Source organism: Pinus tabuliformis, chromosome 4_2, assembly GCF_031772625.1.
Source record: "Pinus tabuliformis cultivar Carrire ecotype Pingquan chromosome 4_2, CPIR1, whole genome shotgun sequence".
Taxonomy (NCBI): domain Eukaryota; kingdom Viridiplantae; phylum Streptophyta; class Pinopsida; order Pinales; family Pinaceae; genus Pinus; species Pinus tabuliformis.
This window is the reverse complement of record NC_142304.1, coordinates 689105682-689126139: the sequence shown is the minus strand read 5'-3', so window position 1 is coordinate 689126139 and position 20458 is coordinate 689105682. Positions and strand designations below refer to the sequence as shown.

The following is a 20458-nucleotide window of genomic DNA, read 5'->3' as shown; positions in this document are numbered from 1 at the left end:
AGGTTGCAAGTGTGATTTCCTAGCTGACATGTGAATCATGGTACATGCATTTGTTTATTTGGTTCATTTGTTGTCATTGGCATGTGTTTTATCGGGTTTGACAATGGTTTTAGCCTTGCCTTGCCATTTCCGGGATAGCCATTGTGTGATGGGATTCATTATTAGTTGAGCTTTGGATTGCCATAAGTTTTTAGAACCAAGTGAGGTGGTCTCAGGAAAATTCCTAAGGGTTGGGGGTGGAGATTGTTTTCTCTAGGAAGCCCTCGACAAGTGGCTAGAGACAAGAAAATTCCTCAAGGTATGGTGAAGAAATTCTAAGGCATCCAAGTTTGTTTTGGTTTCATGATCTCTTGAACGGTTTTGGTGAGATCACGCTAATTTGAAGGTGGAGGTGGTTTAACCTCTGCATTCCTTTGGTTTTTTATGTCTTGGTTTATCCCATGAGATACCACATTCATGCTTGGAATATGGCACAGGGGTGATTGGCTAAAAGAAAGATTTGTTTCATCTCAATCTATGGTCGAGCGGTACGTGGAAGTCCTTGACTTGGTTTGATTTTGCATAAGTTAATAATAACTATTTTTCTATTGTACTCTATGAGCATTTGTAGATGTTATTATGTTGCTTTGATGGTTGTTCTGTCATGGTTAATATTTTGGTTATATGTTGGTTATAAGCATGGTTCTATAACATGTTCTTGTTATGGCTCTAATTATGCTTTAATAAGTTGATGTATGGTTAATGAATGCATGGGCTAACAAGTGTTGTTGCAACTACTTGAGAGGGAATTAGACCTTCTTAGTGTTTTTAAGCTAAAGTACAAATATTTACACTCAGATATGCATTCATGACCTGTACCTTACATGTTTACCGTGTATTTGAATAATGTCTAGTGTGTTCTAACCAGTATAGGTCAAGTTTTGGCTTCAAGTTTGAATGATTAGCATTGTCATTTTGAGAAATATGATTATGAAAAGTTACAAGAAGTTCTGGGAAGTGGTCTATGTTGGAAACCTTTGAGCACTATTTGGGGGGGTGAATCAATAATGTGACTTCTTTAACAATTTTACCAATTAAAACTTTTCTATTGAATCACATAATATTAACCAACAAGATAATATATTATATCTCATAAAATATACCATATAACCAGCTAAAACAAGATAACCATGAGAGCAAAAATAAACAACACATGAAAACACATCCACACAAAGGACATAAGATATCTACTAGAAAACCCTTCATCAGGAAAAAACACCCTTGTTGTTGTTGTGTTGCTCTAAATCTTCTATTAATAAAAATGTGTCTTTTGCATAAATTGTTGACTCCCATGAACATGGAGAATCGACCTCATATACAATTAGTTGAGTCGCATTAGCTAGGAGAATCGATTCTATTGATCATCTCAGAGACTATGTTCTCACATGAATCTACGAACTACCATTTGCTGAAAGCCACCATGATCAATGATCCTCACCTAACTCCAATTGGACTATCCAACTATGATTGGATGGAGAAAATGTTCCTTCACTGAAACTTCACAATCACTGCTCCACACCCATGAAGTCATTGCTCCTATACTCTATGTGAACCTTATTTCATCCAAATTCATACTGGATCCCAAGGCTATTTGCTCAACATGATTCATCTTTGCAATACAATCTCCAATAGAAAGACAATCTCATCAAATTAAAAACACCACAAACATGCTCTCTACTCCAGCAAAATAGTGGCCATAATCTATTGAATAAACACTGAATAATATCATCACCAACATCATAAACATATCACATACTCAACCATAATATCAAACCGTCAATGTAAAATATAATTACTACATAATACAATCAGTAACATTAAACACAATAGCTATGTGCCAAATGCACTAGTAGCACCTGCAACACAAAAGTGAGAGTCACAACCATGAAGCTATAGCAATATTTGTTGGAAAATACTAAGGGGGTGGGGGGGTGAATCAGTATTCCTTAGCAATTAGCACTTTTAAATCTTTTCAGAGCTTTAGTTAATCTTCAATTATTATTAATGTTTATGCAGTAATAACAGTAAATAAAAGAAACCAGGAGGCACAAATATTTTAGGTGGAAAACCCCCTCCGGGTCAAAAACCACCAAACGCTTTTCTAATCAATTCTTTAATATTCAACCCCAACTGAAATGAAAGCAACAACTTCCTAGAATTCTAGAAAATCATTCTTCTCCAGCTCCCACTGGATGGATGCTCCAACGCCTGAGATTCTTCAGTAGTCAACTGAACGGATGCCCCAACACCCAATGAGCTACAAATCACCCTAGCACCACCCTACCACCCTGAATTTTTCACAGGCTTGAACCTGTTGATGACTTCATGCACCAGCCTAGCACCACCCTACCACCCTATAGAAGAATAAAAGAAGAATGGACTCCCGTACTAGGGAAAATGGTCCACTTTACAATGATATAAAATGATGTAGAAGAAGAAGACACACTAGACCATAACACCAACTATGACACAACCACCTAATGATGATCCTAGACCTCCCAACACTGCCTCTTCAACTCTTGGCAGATAGACACTTGTACAACTTTTACAATGATGATTTTACAATGACTTTGTACAATGATACTTTTACAATGATTGTATGCAATGCTTCCCACTTAAAGACTTCATATAGTGAACTTCTTGCTGCTGTTTTGCACCTTGATTGCTGCTCTTGTCATGCTACCATTTCTCATTCTTCAGAACATTAGATTATGCATTGAGTCTTCTCTTGATGAATATATAATACCTCCAAAAACTATTGAAGGAAATACCCATGACATGATAATAACAAAACTTACCTCATCCTGTAGAGCATATATAAGTGCTAAAAAAACAACAACAAATTAGAATACAAAGAACCTAATGAAATTAAGATATGAACATTCATATACAAAATATACTTACCTGTAGCTTACCTCTGTTGCATCATTTTGCTGCACCTTTCTCTTTGACCTGGAAAGTCTGGTCCTTTGCACCCCTTATCACACTTGATCTAATTTTTCTTGTCTTCTAGGAGCATGATATTTAATCTGATGTATCTCTGTGATTTCATATCCCCAACATGTGATATTCGGTCCTATAGAAGCCCTCTGAGTCTTATTTCCAATGCCACAGGTCTAACCCGATTTGGACTCTTCAAGGCAAAGTTATTCCCAGTCTCTCACAATGACCTAATTATGGACTAGTTCAGTAGAGAGAACTTGTAAGACGTGCCATGTGTCACTGTTTCCTCCTTCGGCTCTGAAATTGATATACATAAAACTACAATCCATGTACTATCCACCACTTTTTACATAATTCCAATCCTCTTCTCAGAGAGAGAGTTATGACGATTTTCCCAAGGTCACTTCTTTGAGATGAAATTCGACAGCCTGCAAAAACCCTAACTTCCACAGATCATATCTCCGAAAATATAGCGAAACAAGATCTGAAATTTGGTCACAACATTCATCATGATTTCAAATCAAATGGGTTTTAATTTTAGAATCTAAGACTTCGGAAAAATCAAGTTATAGCGAAAATGCCACGATCATTTAATTTGGAGGATATATGAGATTTCTTTTTATAGAGTTGAGAGGGGCTTCTACAGAGAATGTTGGAGGGATTTTAGGAGCTTAAAAAAATATTAATTAATGACTATTCAATGAACAAAACCAATTATGAGTGCCATGCCACAACCCCATAGGGTTTTAGCCCACTAACTGGGGTTACTAACTTCAAACATGAATATCTCTCAAACCGTGAAGAATTACTTGGCGTGCCATATATCAACGGAAACATCTCGATGAGTAGAATCTATTTAGAAGATCCTTGACTCAAAATAGAGTAAGTTGTCAAGTCAAAATTCCCTTGCAAGATCATGGTAGCCCCTGGTGCTGCTTGGGTTGACATCAATGACAAACTCAGATCATCTTTAGATCAACAATATCTCCATCTCTACCAACAAACTATGCTCAATATACAATCTCTACTACAACAACCTTAATTCTAATTTGAATATTGATATCTCTACTTCAACAATCTTCTCCACTCACTGCCATTTTCCCACAAGCAAGATTTATCTCTACTCACAAATAGGTCTGAAGCATACTCACACAATGCAACCTTCTATAACCCACTCTCACACTAAACCAACCAATACTCAACTCCAAAATGATGTACATAAAATGTGTTGGGTGAAATTCACCTTAGGGTTGGGATCAAGAGTGCAAAAAGTTGACAAAATCAATCCACTATCACAACTACTTGTGAACTAAAGATGTTCACATCATTGAAGGACCTTTTCAAACCTTTCTTGACCTTTACAACTTAATCTGGAAGCCTCTAGGAATTTCCATGCCAAATTAAATTCGCTTTGCGCGAGGAATCCATAGAAATTTCTGTTAGGATATTCCGACACATAGGATATAGTTAAGTTCAACTTGGTCTAGTGTAGAGTTAGGTATAGAGTTAGGTAAAGTGTGTTTCTTTACCGTTGTACATTTTGTAACTTACAATCCGACGGTCACGATATGTAGTGATCCAACGGTTCATTCTCTCCTCGGTATTACCGACACTTGATCCGTGGCTTGACACCCGATTGGTCGATGAATTCTATTTAAAGCGCATGGAGGGTCATTTGTAGGGTAATCCGTGCATGAGAGAAGCTTATGTAAATTTTCATTCTTTGATTAATAAATTGCCTGAAGTGGCCGCGTTGGCTCAAGCCGTGCACTGTTTCCCTCTTTGAGGGTTTTAACCACGTCAAAAATACTGGTGTATTGATCTGTGATCTGGTTGTGAGCGGTGTCCTTTTGGTGTTCTTTCTGAGGAACTTACCCTGTAAATTCCTACATGGTATCAGAGCTATTTGAGGGCCGCGTCCGTTGGTGATCCAAATCTGAAGCCGGTAGAACTGCATCCGACTGCTGTTTCCTAGATCTGTTGTTTCTGACTGCTTTCAAGCCGAGAGGACTGCTCTGTTGTGTTCGGAGCATCTGTTCCAGTGAGGAACCCCTTTCGTTTCACGCGAAAAGGTTTCCGGTAGCCCTAGCTGCGTCATTTTTAAGATCTGGAGGTATATAGTGTTTATTTGCAGTTTACTGTTATTTTCTCTCTGCTTATTTCGGTTTCGGTTTATTTAGATTTTTTTTAACCGGATCTATACCTTTCATTTCTGCGTATGCTCTTTGCCCTGCGACTCTGTGCGATCTGGGCAAATCAGAAATAGAAAAGAAATATTTTTCTCATGCGTATGCTCTTTTCCCTGCACCTTAGTGTGATCTCGAAAAATCAGAAACATTGAGAAAAATATTTAGTTTTTCGGCTAAAGCTAACTTTGAGCCGCAAGTTTCATTTTTGAAAATATTTAGTTTTTTGGGTAAAGCTAACTTCGAGCCGTAAGGTTCGTTTTCTTTGCATGTCCGTGTTGGGTTTTGTGTTTTGTAGGGAAAAAGAGCTTTCTCAAGGCAAGCACACAACCCAAGGCCCGCCCCCTCTCTCTCTCTCTCTCTCAAATTTTTTGTATAGATCAATTGGTTCAAAGCTATTTTAAGAGAGTAGAGGTCTTGGGTTCAAGTCTCCATTTTGTGGGGGCGGACTTTTTCATTTCCGCACATTCCCGCACTTTGCCGGCAACTTCAACAACGTTTTTAAAAAGGTCATAACTTCTTCATCCGGAAGCCTTTTTCAGAGCCGTTTTTTTTAAACCAGCCTAATTTTTCGAGATATATCCATTGGAACACTTAATTTTAGCATATTCAGCTTCAGTTTCTGTTGAAATGGAAAGTCAATACCAAGTTACCCTTAACAGCACCAACTACTTCCAATGGTTGTCCTACATGGAGGATTTACTTAGAAGTAAAGGTCTCTACCGAATAGCCACAAGCCAAGAAAAGAAACCGAAAGATGAAGACAAGGCTGCTAAATGGGAAAATAGACAAGATCAAGCACGTGGTTTGATAGGGATGTCTATTTCTCCAGATCTTAGATTCCATATTGCAGAACTTGAAACTCCTCATGAAGCAATGGAACAAATCAATAAAGTTTTTGGGATTAAAAATGAAATTAGAGCCCATCAACTTGAAAATGAGTTGCTTACATTGGACCCTAATAATTTTTCTTGCATTGAAGATTTCTTGTCCAAGTTCAAGACCCTTAGATATCTTTTGGAAGGTGTTAAGGTTAAGAAAGAAGATAGTAACCTTATTTATTCAATCCTTACTAAGCTGGGACCAGCCTACTCTGTATTTGTTTCCACCTTCCATTTTACAAGAGAAGCCTTCATTTCTCAAGGAAAAGACTACAAGCCCCCTTCCTTTGACTCTTTTTGTGATTCTTTAATAAGAGAACAGGAAAAACTCTTACACCTTGGTCTTCTTAATCTTGGAAACTCTTCCAAGAAAGCGTTAGCCGCCCAGCAGCAACCAAATTCCAAGAATCCTAAGAAGTCATATCCTAAAAAGAATGGTCCTAAACCAAACAAGGGTCCTAAGAAAACTCAGCCTCAAAATGAAAGATCATTTCAGCAAAATGATAAGACCAATAAAAACAAATGGAAGAATACTGACAGACATTGCAACTTTTATAATCGAGATGGCCACTTAGAATCAAAATGCTTTAAAAAGATGGAAGCCTTGGAAGCAGCAATGAAGAAGCATAACATCCATTTGGGGCAATCTTCAACTTCAACTTCATCTTCAGGAATGGCACTTTCTGCATGTCATTGTCAATCATCTCGATCTGGTTATGCATTAAATGTATCTTCTTCTTCTCATTCTCATGAGTGGCTCATTGATTCTGGAGCTTCTTATCACATGGCCAAAAACAAAGCCATGTTTTCTTCTTTAAATGATTGTAACACCAAAAATATATATGTTGGTGATGATAGATCTCTTAATGTTGTAGGGACTGGAACTGTTCATCTAGACAATGGTCAGTTTAATGATGTATTATGTGTTCCAACCTTATCCTGCAACCTTCTATCTGTATATCAGATAACTCATTCAGGTGAAGGTAAAATCGTTGAATTTTCACCTCATGATGTTGTAATCAAGGACTTAAAAGATCCTAAACAGATTTTGGCTACTGGCATTGCTGATGATTCTACAAGGTTGTATAAGTTTCACAACTTTGGGTCATCAAATCTTCCCTCAGTATTTGTTGCTCATAACGATGAAGTGAGCAAACTTTGGCATGAGCGATTTGGTCACTTAAACTATCGCTCCCTTCAACATCTATGTAAAGAAAATATGGTGACAGGTCTTCCTATGGTATCTTGCAGAGATGGTGTGTGTTCTGGATGTGTACTCGGAAAACATCATCGGGACAATTTTGAAAAACGTGCCTCTTGGCACGCCTCAGCCCCTTTACAGCTTGTGCATAGTGATTTATGTGGTCCACTTCCAGTTGTGTTATTCTCTGGTTGCAAGTATTTCTTAACTTTCATTGATGATTTCTCCAGACGCACTTGGGTATACTTCTTAAAACTCAAGAGTGAAGTATTTAACACTTTTTTGGCCTTCAAGGCCTTTGTTGAAAAACAATCTGGACATCAAATTCTTAAGTTAAGATATGATAATGGCGAAGAATATGTTAAAAACACATTCATCAACTATTGCACTGAGAATGGAATTCAAATGCAACATATTGTTCCATATACTCCACAACAAAATGGTGTAGCTGAAAGGAAGAATCGCACCTTAAAGGAAATGGCTAATTGTATGCTACAATCTAAAGGACTTGGTCTTAGTTTTTGGGCAGAAGCAATTAACTGTGCAAATTACATAATAAATCGCACTCCTACTAAGGCTTTAAAGAATATCACTCCAGAAGAAGCATGGAGCTCAATCAAACCAGATGTAAGTCACTTTCGTGTTTTTGGAAGTGAAGCGTGGGCCCATATTCCAGATGAAAAGAATAAAGCTTTAGAACCTAAGAGTGAAAAATGTACTTTTGTTGGATATTCTGAAGATGTCAAAGGCTATAGACTTATTCCATTTAAGTCCAAAAATGTTATCATTAGAAGAGATGTAAAATTTGATGAAAATATATCGGCCTGCGAGCCTAGTCCGGCGGTTGTGCCACCTCTCCCTATCTCTTCTACTTTTGAAAACATTTCTTCTTCAGATGATGAAAGTGAGGATGACAATCCTCCCCCACCATCTCAGGATCCTCCTTCAGCTCCTGAGCTTCCAAAATGGGTTCGTGCTACTCGAGATGCAGCAGGTGATCTTGCCGGTGATCCTACAGATCAGCGACGCACACGTTCTGAGTTCGAGAGAGCCTCTTCTTTACTGGCTCAAGCTCCAGTAAATTATGATCCTGACACCTTTGCAGAAGCTTCAGGCCATCCAGATTGGGAAGCAGCTATGAACGAAGAATATCATTCACTATTGGCAAATGATACATGGGATCTTGTTCCTTTACCAAAGGGACGAAAACTTGTTAGATGCAAATGGGTTTACAGAACCAAGTATGGACCAGATGGGAAAGTTGATAAACATAAAGCTCGTCTTGTTGCTAAGGGCTTTTCACAGGTTGAAGGCATTGACTACACTGAAACATTCTCCCCTGTTGCCAAAATGAACTCTATCCGCCTTGTTCTTTCCCTTGCTGCCTCTTTCAAATGGGAAGTCCATCAGATGGATGTTAAATCTGCCTTCTTGCATGGGGACTTGCATGAAGAAATCTATATGGAACAACCCATTGGCTTCATACAAACAGACTCCAGCCTTGTTTGTCGACTTAAGAAATCCCTTTATGGTCTCAAGCAAGCTCCTCGGGCTTGGTATGCCAAAATGGATAGCTTTCTTTTAGAATCTGGCTTTTCTAGGTGTCATTCTGACAATACTGTCTACACCAAGAAAGTGGGCAACTCTCTTATCATCCTCGTTCTTTATGTTGATGATCTTATCCTTACTGGTAGTGATCCCAACCTTATCAACCATGTGAAGTCTAGCCTTAAAAGGAAATTTGAAATGACAGACTTAGGACACTTACACTATTTTCTCGGTCTTCAAGTCTTGCAATCCAAGGAGGGTATTTCCCTTTCCCAGTCCAAGTATGCTTGTGATATTCTACGTCATTTTCACATGGAAGACTGTAAGCCAACCCCTTCTCCCTTTCATTCTGGAGTCAAACTTTCAGTCACTTGTACTTCTCCTGAAGTTGATGCTACCTTATACCGTCAACTTGTAGGAAAACTCTTGTATTTAACCCATACTCGTCCTCACCTTTCCTTTGCTGTTGGCCTTGTTGCTCGGTTTATGCAAAACCCCCGTGAAAGTCATTGGAAAGCAGCTAAAAGAATACTTCGTTATGTTCGAGGTACAGTTCAGTTTGGGATTCATTACAGTGCCGAAGCAGCTCCTCTATTGGTTGGTTTCACTGATTCCGATTGGGCTGGTGACCCTGATGATCGGAAGTCTACTGTTGGTTATGTGTTCACTCTTGGTTCAGGACCTATTACATGGGCTTGTAAGAAACAAGCTGCCATTTCTCTTTCATCAGCAGAAGCAGAGTATCGTGGTGCCGTAGAAGCTAGTAAGGAAGCCTTGTGGCTTCGTCAGATCCTGTCAGAGTTTGGCTTTCAGCAGCAGCATCCGACTACACTTTGGTGTGATAATCAAAGTGCCATTCAGCTATGCAAAGATCCAGTCCAACATCAACGCAGCAAACACATTGAACTTCACATGCACTTCATCAGAAAGCTCATCCATGACCATGTTCTTGAAGTGCAATATTGTTCAACAGATGATCAAGTTGCAGACATCTTCACAAAGGCTCTCACAGAGGCGAAGTTCACTAAACTTCGATTTATGGTTGGAGTTCAGGAAGTTGTCACTAAGGGGGGATAGGCTCTAGTGCCTCCTTCCTTCTCCTATTGTGTCATATTTGTAAATCCTTCAATCCTATCCCAAGTTGTTCTTAAGGGGGGATGTTAGGATATTCCGACACATAGGATATAGTTAAGTTCAACTTGGTCTAGTGTAGAGTTAGGTATAGAGTTAGGTAAAGTGTGTTTCTTTACCGTTGTACATTTTTTAACTTACAATCCGACGGTCACGATATGTAGTGATCCAACGGTTCATTCTCTCCTCGGTATTACCGACACTTGATCCGTGGCTTGACACCCGATTGGTCCATGAATTCTATTTAAAGCACATGGAGGGTCATTTGTAGGGTAATCCGTGCATGAGAGAAGCTTATGTAAATTTTCATTCTTTGATTAATAAATTGCCTGAAGTGGCCGCGTTGGCTCAGGCCGTGGACTGTTTCCCTCTTTGAGGGTTTTAACCACGTCAAAAATACTGGTGTATTGATCTGTGATCTGGTTGTGAGCGGTGTCCTTTTGGTGTTCTTTATGAGGAACTTACCCTGTAAATTCCTACAATTTCTGTGAAAAGGCACAACTGCACAGACAACTCTAGTTGCTCTAGGTTGCAACTGTTCCCATAGGCTTGTCTACCAATGGTTGGAGCCTTTCAACTGCTCCCACAGGCTTGCATGCTCGTAGTTGGGGTGAAACTTAAGTAAAAACATCAAATATCATCCCAAAACCTCTGCTAGTTGTTTAATCACCTTCTCCATCTCCTGTACATGCCTCCAAAGCTTTGTCATATCCTTTAAAACCCCTGTAAATGAGAAAAACAAGTCTTCCCAAGTGCCACTTCCATGTTGACCTAGAAACCAACAAACAAGGGTTGGCATGAGTGCCAACAAGTCCTCAGATCTCCTCGACCACCTACTCAAGTTGCAACACATATGAACATACCTATGACACCTCTACATCATCATCATCATGAAGCCAAACCATCACTGTAACAAGTCATCTCCATGAGAATACACATGAAGACCTAGATGAAGACCTAACTTCCAGCTCAACTAGTGTGCCAACTTAACAACATGGATGACACCTGAGTCATCATCTCCAACACCTGTATATTTGCATCATCCATGCAGATATACAGGTAGCAGGTCTCAATCAGGGAACATGTTGGAAAGGGATGATACAGTCAAAGGTGTTAGATGAATGGATACACCTGACAAGACAGGTAGTGTTTATGGGTTCTATTCCAGTTTTGGTTCAGATATACATCACATTAAAGGAAATGTCAAACTAAAAGTGCCCATGAAATTTTCACGTAATTTCCATGTCATAATATGTAAACCAATCAAAATGCTTTAAATTTAAAAAGAGGTACATGACCTAAATAATTTTAAATTGTTTAATTTGGGTATTCGTGAAATATTTTATTATTAATTTGGGAATCAATGAAATATTTTATTATTAATTTGGATATTCATGAAATATTTTATTAACGTTATTTACCTACCTTACCCATATGAATTAGAATATTGAAAAAATTATTAATTCAATGTAAATCTTGATATTAGTGAAAAAATATAAATTAAAAATGGGAGCCCATTTGACATTAATAACCATGCCCCAAAAAAATACTCAAATATAAAATATATATAGACACCATTTGACATCAATAACCACGCCCCAAAAAAACACCAAAAAATTAATCAAATATAAAATATATGTAGACAGTTAAATATAAAATATAAATATAGACAATTATAGTTAAATATGAAATACTTAAAAACTAGTAAAATATAAAATATAAAATTGCTAAAAATAAAATATAGTTATAGTTAAATATTTAAAAAATAGTTAAAAAAAAACATATTTCAAAAAGGACAAATTACCAGGCCAAAAATATAGAATATATAGTTAAATAAAAAATTGTTAAATAGTTAAAAAATAAGTAAATAGTTAATAAATGTATTCTAGAAAGCACAAATTACTAGATTTCAACAAAAAAATATATTTCGAACAAATTGTAGCTTTAGTAGATAATGTGTTAAAAAACACAAAAAAATAGTTAAATATAAAATATATACAAAGAGTTAAATGTAAATTATAATATAGACATTTAAATTCAAATATAAAATATATAGATTGTTATTTTAATAAAAATGTCATATATTGAGGGATTTCGATAAAAGTAAAAAATTAGAAATAATATATTGAATTTTTTCGTTAAATATCGTGCTAATAAATATCGTGGAACATGGATAAAAGTAAAGTAATATTAAAAAACTGTCTACATCGCAGTTTTTATTAATTTCTTAATTTTTCCTTAGGAGGCCACTATTAGGTTGAAATTTCCTCTAATGTGGTAATCATAGGTATCATCCTTACAGGAGGAGTGAGAGGGGATACTTGCCACATGAGTTCAAGAAAGCCAAGCCTCCTACATTTGATGGATAACTAAAGAAACTAGAAGATGCATAAGTACGATTGCTTGGGATGAAAAGTTCTTCGAGCTGCATGATTATCTATAAAACAAAAACGCTAGGATAACTATTTTCAGTTTCAAGGGAAACACAAATATTTGGTGGGAGATGTGAAGCATGTCAAAGGCATTAGGACAGAGGAGTTGAGTTGGCATGAGTTTAAAAGACACTTCAGGAAGAAGTACTCGTCAGAGAGATACTATGACAATAATGCTAAGGAGTTCTACAAATTGAAGATGGGGTCTATGACAGATGAAGAGTACACGACTAAGTTTCTGGAATTGTTGAGGTATGTGCCTTATCTTAAGGATGAGAAGATGAAGGTTCAAAGATTCATCAGTGGGTTTCCTTTAAGATTTAAGGATTGGATTGAGTATGATGAGCCTCGATCATTGGAGGAAGTCATTGGCAAATTAAAGCAGTATTATGAGCAATCAAAACGTAAGTTTAAGCTTAAGCGTGATTGGAAAGAGAATGATAAGACCAAAGGAAAATGGCATCAAAAGTGGGAAATACATCAAGATACAATAAGAAAGAGAATGTGGCTCCTTACAAGAAGTTTAGTACAATAGAGAAGGGACATCGATCTCAGCTTGGAGAGCAGCAGAATAAAGGAAGTGGTAGGGAACTGTTGCAGTGTTGTATTTGTGGAAGGGATCATCGCAAGAAGGATTGTGCATTATACCATGGTGGCAGACCTCAGATCTACAATGCTCAGGAGGCACAAATAGTTGGGGATGTTGGTCATAACATTCCTCATATTTATGCAACATTTGATAACAAGCAGGAAAATCATCAGGCATCCATTATTGAGATGGAAGGTAAGCTCTGTGATCAAGTTGTTTCGATTTTGATTGATCCTAGATCTATTTATAGTTATGTTAATACTAACCTAGTGGATAAGTGTGGGTTGAGTAAAGAAGTGCATGCAGATTCTTGGTTGGTGTTGTAAGCAAAGACTTATTTCCATTTTGTATGTAAGCATATTTCAGTTATTTGATATTAATGAAATGGAGTTTTATTTCTAGTACATCTATGTGTTTATGTTTATATCTGTGTTTTATTGTGTTCCTGCATATGTGTGGATTAGTGGTATCAGAGCGGTATGCTCCTTATTTGTTTTTCTTTTCATGTCCCCAATGAGGTTAGGGCATAAGGAGTTAGGGCTCAAACTGGTTGAACCTTTGCAAGTTTGGCCTCATAAACCCCGACAACCTCGCATGGCGGAAGAAAATAAATACGAGGGAGTAAGAGATCCCTTCAAAATATTGCTCAAAGAAGCCCTCAAGTGACAAAGGAACGTGATGATGGATAAATTTTCCCAGATCCTTCAGTGGATGCCCATAGGCAACGCATATTCATCCGACAATCACTCTAGAGGCACCACTCCCTTTAAGTTACATGTAAACTTTGACATTTCCATATTTGAAGGCCAGATAGATGCAAATGCTTAGATAGATGGTTAAATATGTTGGAAGGGTATTTTTTGGTTCATGATTTCTTCAAATAAGGAAAAGATTATTTTTTCACTCCTCAAAGTTGCCCCCCATGTCAAGGATTGGTGGGAAACCTTTTGTGAGTAGAAGGAGGAGAAGAAACCATCACTGTTTTCAGCCGCACCCACTTGGAACTCTTTTCGAGATGCCATAGAGGAGCATTATTACTTTGTCCAGAGCTATAAAGATAAGTACATAAAGTGGACCACACTACGATGGGGAAGGGACTAAGACGTGCCACAGTTCACAAATATTTTTCATACCCTTCTCACAAAGTTGGGTATCAAGGATTCTGAGCGACATCTGGTACTCAAGTACTGTGGTTGTCTGCACAAATACATCTAGGACGATATGGAGTTCCTAGACATCTCCTCACTTAGCGCCACCTACCGATACACTGTCAAGATCGATCAAAAGTTTAAACATAAGAAGCGAGACTTTGGATTTGCGAATCTGAAGCAAGGGAAAGGTGCCCCCAAACCATAGAACAAAGGATAAAGGCAAGGCGGGGTGACCTAGGAGAACTTGTCAAATCCACAATCAAAGAACAACACCATGAAGAAAAATAAGGACATGTGAAATTGGTGTGAGCTCCATAAGAACCCCACTCACCACACAAATAAGTGTCGATCTAAGCAGTCAATGGTGTTCGAGCTAAAGGCTTCAGAATCAGATACATGTTTTGACTCTAAGTCAGAACCCGACAAGGGGAATGACAAAGGGAAGCAGATTATTGATGTGGAGCCTAGCACCACTGTTGCCACCACCAAGATGTAGAAGATTGAGCCCAAAGATCCAGAGGAGGGGGAGCATCTCTTCCACTCATAGATGTGGGTGAAGGGTTCACCGCTACATTTCATTGTCGACAACGAGAGCCAAAAGAACCTCATTGCAACAAAGGTTGTGAAGCGGTTGGCCTACCAACTACACCATACCTGCTTCCGTACACCAGCGGGTGACTTCACCAAGGATGAGATCTCCGCATCAGCCAACAGTGTTTCCTTCCCTGCAGCATGAAGCCCTTCACATATGAGGTATTGTGTGATGTTGCTCCCCTTGAAGTTTGTGATGTATTATTAGGCCAACCATACTTGTGGAAGTGTCATGTTGTGTATGATTTGAGGCCTCACACTGTTATTATTTCTTTTGGTAATAAGTTATACAAGATACCGGAGGTAGCCCCTCCTATCGCCATCTCTTTGATCTTTGCTAAGTAATGCAATAAGATCATCTCCCAGACTGGGAAAATTGTTTTCTTTCTTATTTAATCTAAAATTATAGGGAATATCATAGCCACATCCATGACTCCCTGGAAGGGTTCCTCCACGCAACAGAATCAAGTGGATAAGGTCATGGAAGAATATAACGACATCTTCTCCTCAACCACATGGGCACACTTGCACTGTCAGGTCAAGCATTTGATCAATCTGACCCCTGAAGCACCTCTACCCAACTGACCGATACATCACCTCTTCGTTCTAAACAATGAAGAGATCAAGCGGAAAATCTAGGAGTCACTGCAAAAAAGGGCACATCCGACCAAGTTCCTCACCTTGTGGGAGCCCGATTGTACTTTTATAGAAGAAGGCTGGGACCTGGAGGCTCTGCATTGATTATAAGGAACTAAACAAAATCATTGTGAGGAACAGGTATCCAATCCCACAGATTGATAACCATCTAGACCAAATCAAGGGGGTGACGTATTTTAGTAAGATCGATCTAAAGTATGGTTATCACCAAATTCAAATAGTGCCCACAGATGTATGGAAGATCACCTTCAAATCCAAGGAATGCCTTTTTGAATGGTTGGTTATGCCCTTCGGGTTGACAAATTCCCCTGCTACTTTTATGAGGTTAATGGATGACATCTTGCGGCCCTTCACCAACTCATTCATGGTTGTTTATCTAGAAGACATCCTCATCTTCAACAAGAGTTGGGAAGAACACTTACAACACATTCGACAGGTCCTTCAAACCTTGCGGCAACACAAACTATGTGCCGAATTGGAGAAATGCACCTTTGGCATGATCTAGGTCAAATATATGGTTTACATCATAGATGAGAGAGGTGTGCATGTGGATTTGATTAAGATCCAAGTCATTTGGGATTGGCTAGCCCTGACCACTCTGACATGTCTTCACAACTTTTTGGGCCTTGCAATTTTTTTTTATTGAAGGTTCATGTTGAGATTCTCCCATATCACTTGGTCTTTGAGTCAGATTACTAAGGGCGAAGCAAAAGCAAAGTTTTCTTGGTTAGAGTCCCAACAAAAGGCATTCGTTGAGTTGAAGCGTCGTCTCTGCTCTGCACCGGTACTCATATTTCCAGACCTGCAACAACCATTTGAAATTGAGATATATGCTATTGGTGCAGTCCTCACCCAACACGGGCATCCATTGGCCTATCATAGTGAGTCACTTTTTGATACAATTTGGAATTACCCAACCTATGATACATAGACGTAATCCGTCATGCAGGCTTACCGGCAATGGAAGCATTACATTCTAGGGAAGGATATGGTCAACCACATTGATCAATGACCTCTTCAATTTATACAAACATAAGGGAAGTTGCAGAATAATCACCATTAGAAGTGGTCTACATATCTGCAAAAATTCCACTTGTACATTAAATACAAAAAGAGCAACACCAATCATGTTGCAGACTGCCTCACCTGACCCCTAGTTACAACCTTGACTATTGTTCTCAACTCTTGTGGCCACGAGACCTCTGAATGGATGCAATTATACAAAAATGATCTAGAGTTTGCATCCACATACCAGATGCTAGTAGATGGCAAGAAAGTTCCTGATTTCCACCTCTAGGACGCATTATTATGCTACTTGGGTCACCTTTGTGTTCCTCAAGCGAGCGTGCCAAGCTGATTTGGGAGGTACACTACAGTTGGGTCGCAGGACACTTTGGTGTGGAGGAAACTAAGGTCGTATTACAAAAGTACTTTGATTGGCCAAAACTCTGACAAGATGTTGGGAAATATATCATATCCTGCACTGCTTGCACCATGCCAAGCCAACCATCAAGAAGCAAGGCATGTACACTCCTCTTCCTACTCGCATCCAAGTATATTTATCCCCTCTCGGTGGATGATTGGCTCAGATTGGTGGATAAACCTCATCAAAGCATATCCACTACCCAAAAGGCTATTCTGAACACATTCGAAACTAATTGAAGTGGTCTGGTGTGGAGGGTGGGATTGGGTTCTTGCATTCGATTAGGGATCGATCCATGGTTAGGGAGTCAACAGAATCATCTTATTCCCGTCGAATTATTAGACTCCCTTCAAGATCAGGGGATTCACAAATTGGCACATATTGTAAACCATGGTTCTTCCACTATCTGATTTCAAGGGTTGAAACCTACAGTTTATTCAAAGATTTTGTAAACTTTGAAAAGACAATGGCTTGATTATATTTATGCCCTTCACTTGGGACACATTAGACTTTCAGATAGGAAGGAAGAATCAATCTGTTCTGGGGCTAACAGAAGTCTCTACTCTCCAAAATCAAGGTAAAAATACATCTCTGTTGCTCTTAATCAACCCAAAGGCAAATGGCGGTAGACTTAGGTTTGGAAAATTAAATGTCCTCCCAAGGAAATAATTTTATTTTGGTGCATTTTAAGCGATAAGGTCCAAACTTGGGATAATCTATTGAGAAGGTTTGCGTAGGGGCCTAGTAGATGTGCACTTTGTCATGTTGCTGGTGAATCAATTGACCATGTTTTTCGTCACTATTCATTCTCTCAATATATCTGAGATCAATGCAAAATCTGTAATTCAGAGGTCTTGATTTGATAGGGTTTGTCTATGGTCTCCGCTTGGTAGAATTGGTGCTCCAATCTGGCATCTCAAATTCTTTTTTCTCTTCCACTTATTATTCTCTGGGGTATCTGGATCACTCATAATAGGGTAATCTTTCAAGATTTGATCTCCTCTCATTGTCTCATTGTGGTTGAATCCATGATGATCATAAACATTTTCCCTTAGGTTTCTAAACCTCGTCGCTCACGTGTGTTGGTAGAGGTTACCCTGGATAAATATATCACCCTGGATAAATATATCACATGGGATTTCTTTGACGATGCCTCCTTAGAGATGTGAGGTTGTAGTGGTACTGATATCATCCTTCATTTATCCTTTGATAATTCCTATCATATTTCCATTGGTTTGGGAGAATTACTCGCTTGCAGATGTCTTCTTGCCTTTGCCATTGACCTTGGAGTGTCTCAACTTCAAATATATGGAAACTCAAAATTAGTGTTTTCTTCATTGTCTGGATCCCAAATTTGTAGAAATTTTAGATTGTAGCCAATATTGCTTGATTCCATGAATTTAAAAAATATGCTCACTTTGTGTTCATGTCAACACATATACAAGGAATTGAACAAAGAAGTTGATGGTATTTCAAATGTGGCTCTCACATTGGATATTCATTTTTGGCCGGTCACAAAGGTGCTCTATGGCCACTCATCAATCACATCTTTCTGTCGTGCTCCAACTCCCCCTCTTGTTGGTGATTTATAGTGTTTATACATGAAAATATATTTATATTATCTTATATATGTATATTTTTTTTGCTTTACTGTTATTTTGATTGATAGGACCGATTAACAAAAAATACAAACTTTTATTTAAATATTTGTTGATATGAATAGATGACCGCATAACTTGTGATGGTGGATAGGGTGTATTCAAAATCCCTTTGGACATATTTATTTCATGATGAACCATATGGATTGACTAAATTGCATACACACATTTGTGTGTCTATTGAATGCATTTTTTGTTATAAGAAATGAAAATTACAGTTTTCTTCTAGAAAAGAAAATTAGAAAATTAAAAAATTGACACATAGTATCTAGCCAACTTATTTTTAGGTATGTGTTACTTTCCCGATCATAAGTTTTGGCTTGCAAATCTCACCAAAGGCATCTTCTTGTATGAAGAGCCCCGGTCCCAATTACTACACCAAGGGGAAAAGAAAATGCACACTCTACCGGATAATCTTTGTAATGTATGGCGGTGATAATTATCCAAACATTGATTCTAGGAAAAAATATGGTGACAAATTTTTGGTATCTTCAATTCCACTTCGCCACACAATCTTATTTCGTGCACGTTTCCATCCCACTTAATTACATTAAACATTGAAAATGGAAGATAACATGATTGTGACATGTACTCTATCATGGTAGACACGTTATCCATGTGACGATGTTGACAATACTTCCCCCTTTACAAGGTCACACTCTGAAAAATTTCCGACGTGATCAAAGCATATCACCATGTCATTTGGGAAACTCATGAAGAATGAAAAAAGCACTGCCAACGTGTCACTCATGACTTCCTCTAACTGGCCCTCTTCGTTTAGCTTCCCACATAAGCTTTATAATCTCACCACTACAACAACAGAAGTCAAGGGTTTGTACATTGAAGGAATAAACTTTATTCTCCTCTATGTATTGAATTGGGAAGCAATGGAGATTAAACTCGAGACGAAAATATTGGAAGAGAAGAGATGGGGATCGAACTTGGGATGAAAATAGCGTAAAAGCATGGGCGAGATCCAAATCCGTCATTTGCTGGTGGTCCACGGGTGGCACACTACTAGTAACGAATTCAATAAACGTTGTCTTCCAAGGCTCACCTACTTTCAACACTCGTTTCCGGCAGTTCCTATTTCCACCTCCATAGCAAAGTTAATGCTATGGAGGTACACCCTCTGACAGCGGCAGCACGTAACGACAGCTTGGATGCATGTTTTGGACCCATATCCATGCATGATACCATGACCTATGTACATGCATTTTCTGGCAGCTCCGTCACTCCAACTCCGGGAGGCTCCACAGTTCAGCGTAATCAATGCAAGTAATCACGGCATTAATGTTATTCAAATAACGAGCCCATTTGAATTCGAATTCAAATTTGAATTCAAGCGCCCAAAATTCAGCGCTCATCCATATTTCAGCAACCACATTCGAATTCCTTCAGAGCTCCGTCAACCGGAAAATTTTTATGCAGCGGATAGCCCTGAAATATGGGGTTCCCTGGGTTGCCTTCTGGACACCGAGTGCTTGCGGTTTCTCTGCGTATTTCCATATGCCTTTGCTCATGGATGAAGGTTACATTCCCATCAAAGGTATGCTTAGAGAAAGGGGTAATTAATTATCAGTTGTTTTAATGTGTTTTAACTTGACTTACTAGTAACATTATCAGCAACTTTAAAATTTGCTGCACTGATCCTGGGTGGTTGCTTCAACAGATGAAAAAGAGTTCCAAGATCAATCCAAGGACCAACCCATCTCTTGTATTCCGGGATTGACAGCATTGCGCCTCAAAGATCTACCCACATTGATGACAGTGACAGACTCCTCTGATTTCATGTTTCAATACTTCTTAAACGCGGGACAGAGCACGCACCAGGCTTCTCTAATTTTGGTGAATAGTTACGAGGATTTAGAAGGGCCGGTGTTGATGGACCTCAACACTAAATTGTCCGGAAGAGTATTGTCCATCGGTCCTCTTTTACTGTCGGCCGGGGAGTCAATGGTTAACAGCAACGTATGGAAAGAGGAAAGTGAGTGCCTTGAATGGTTGGACGAACAAAGAGTATCGTGA

General features: G+C 38.6%; 1 pseudogene; it reads left to right on the top strand.

Annotated features, from left to right (window-relative positions):
- Positions 1 to 19641: 19641 nt before the first annotated feature.
- Positions 19642 to 20458, top strand: LOC149171331 (linamarin synthase 2 pseudogene; annotated as a pseudogene).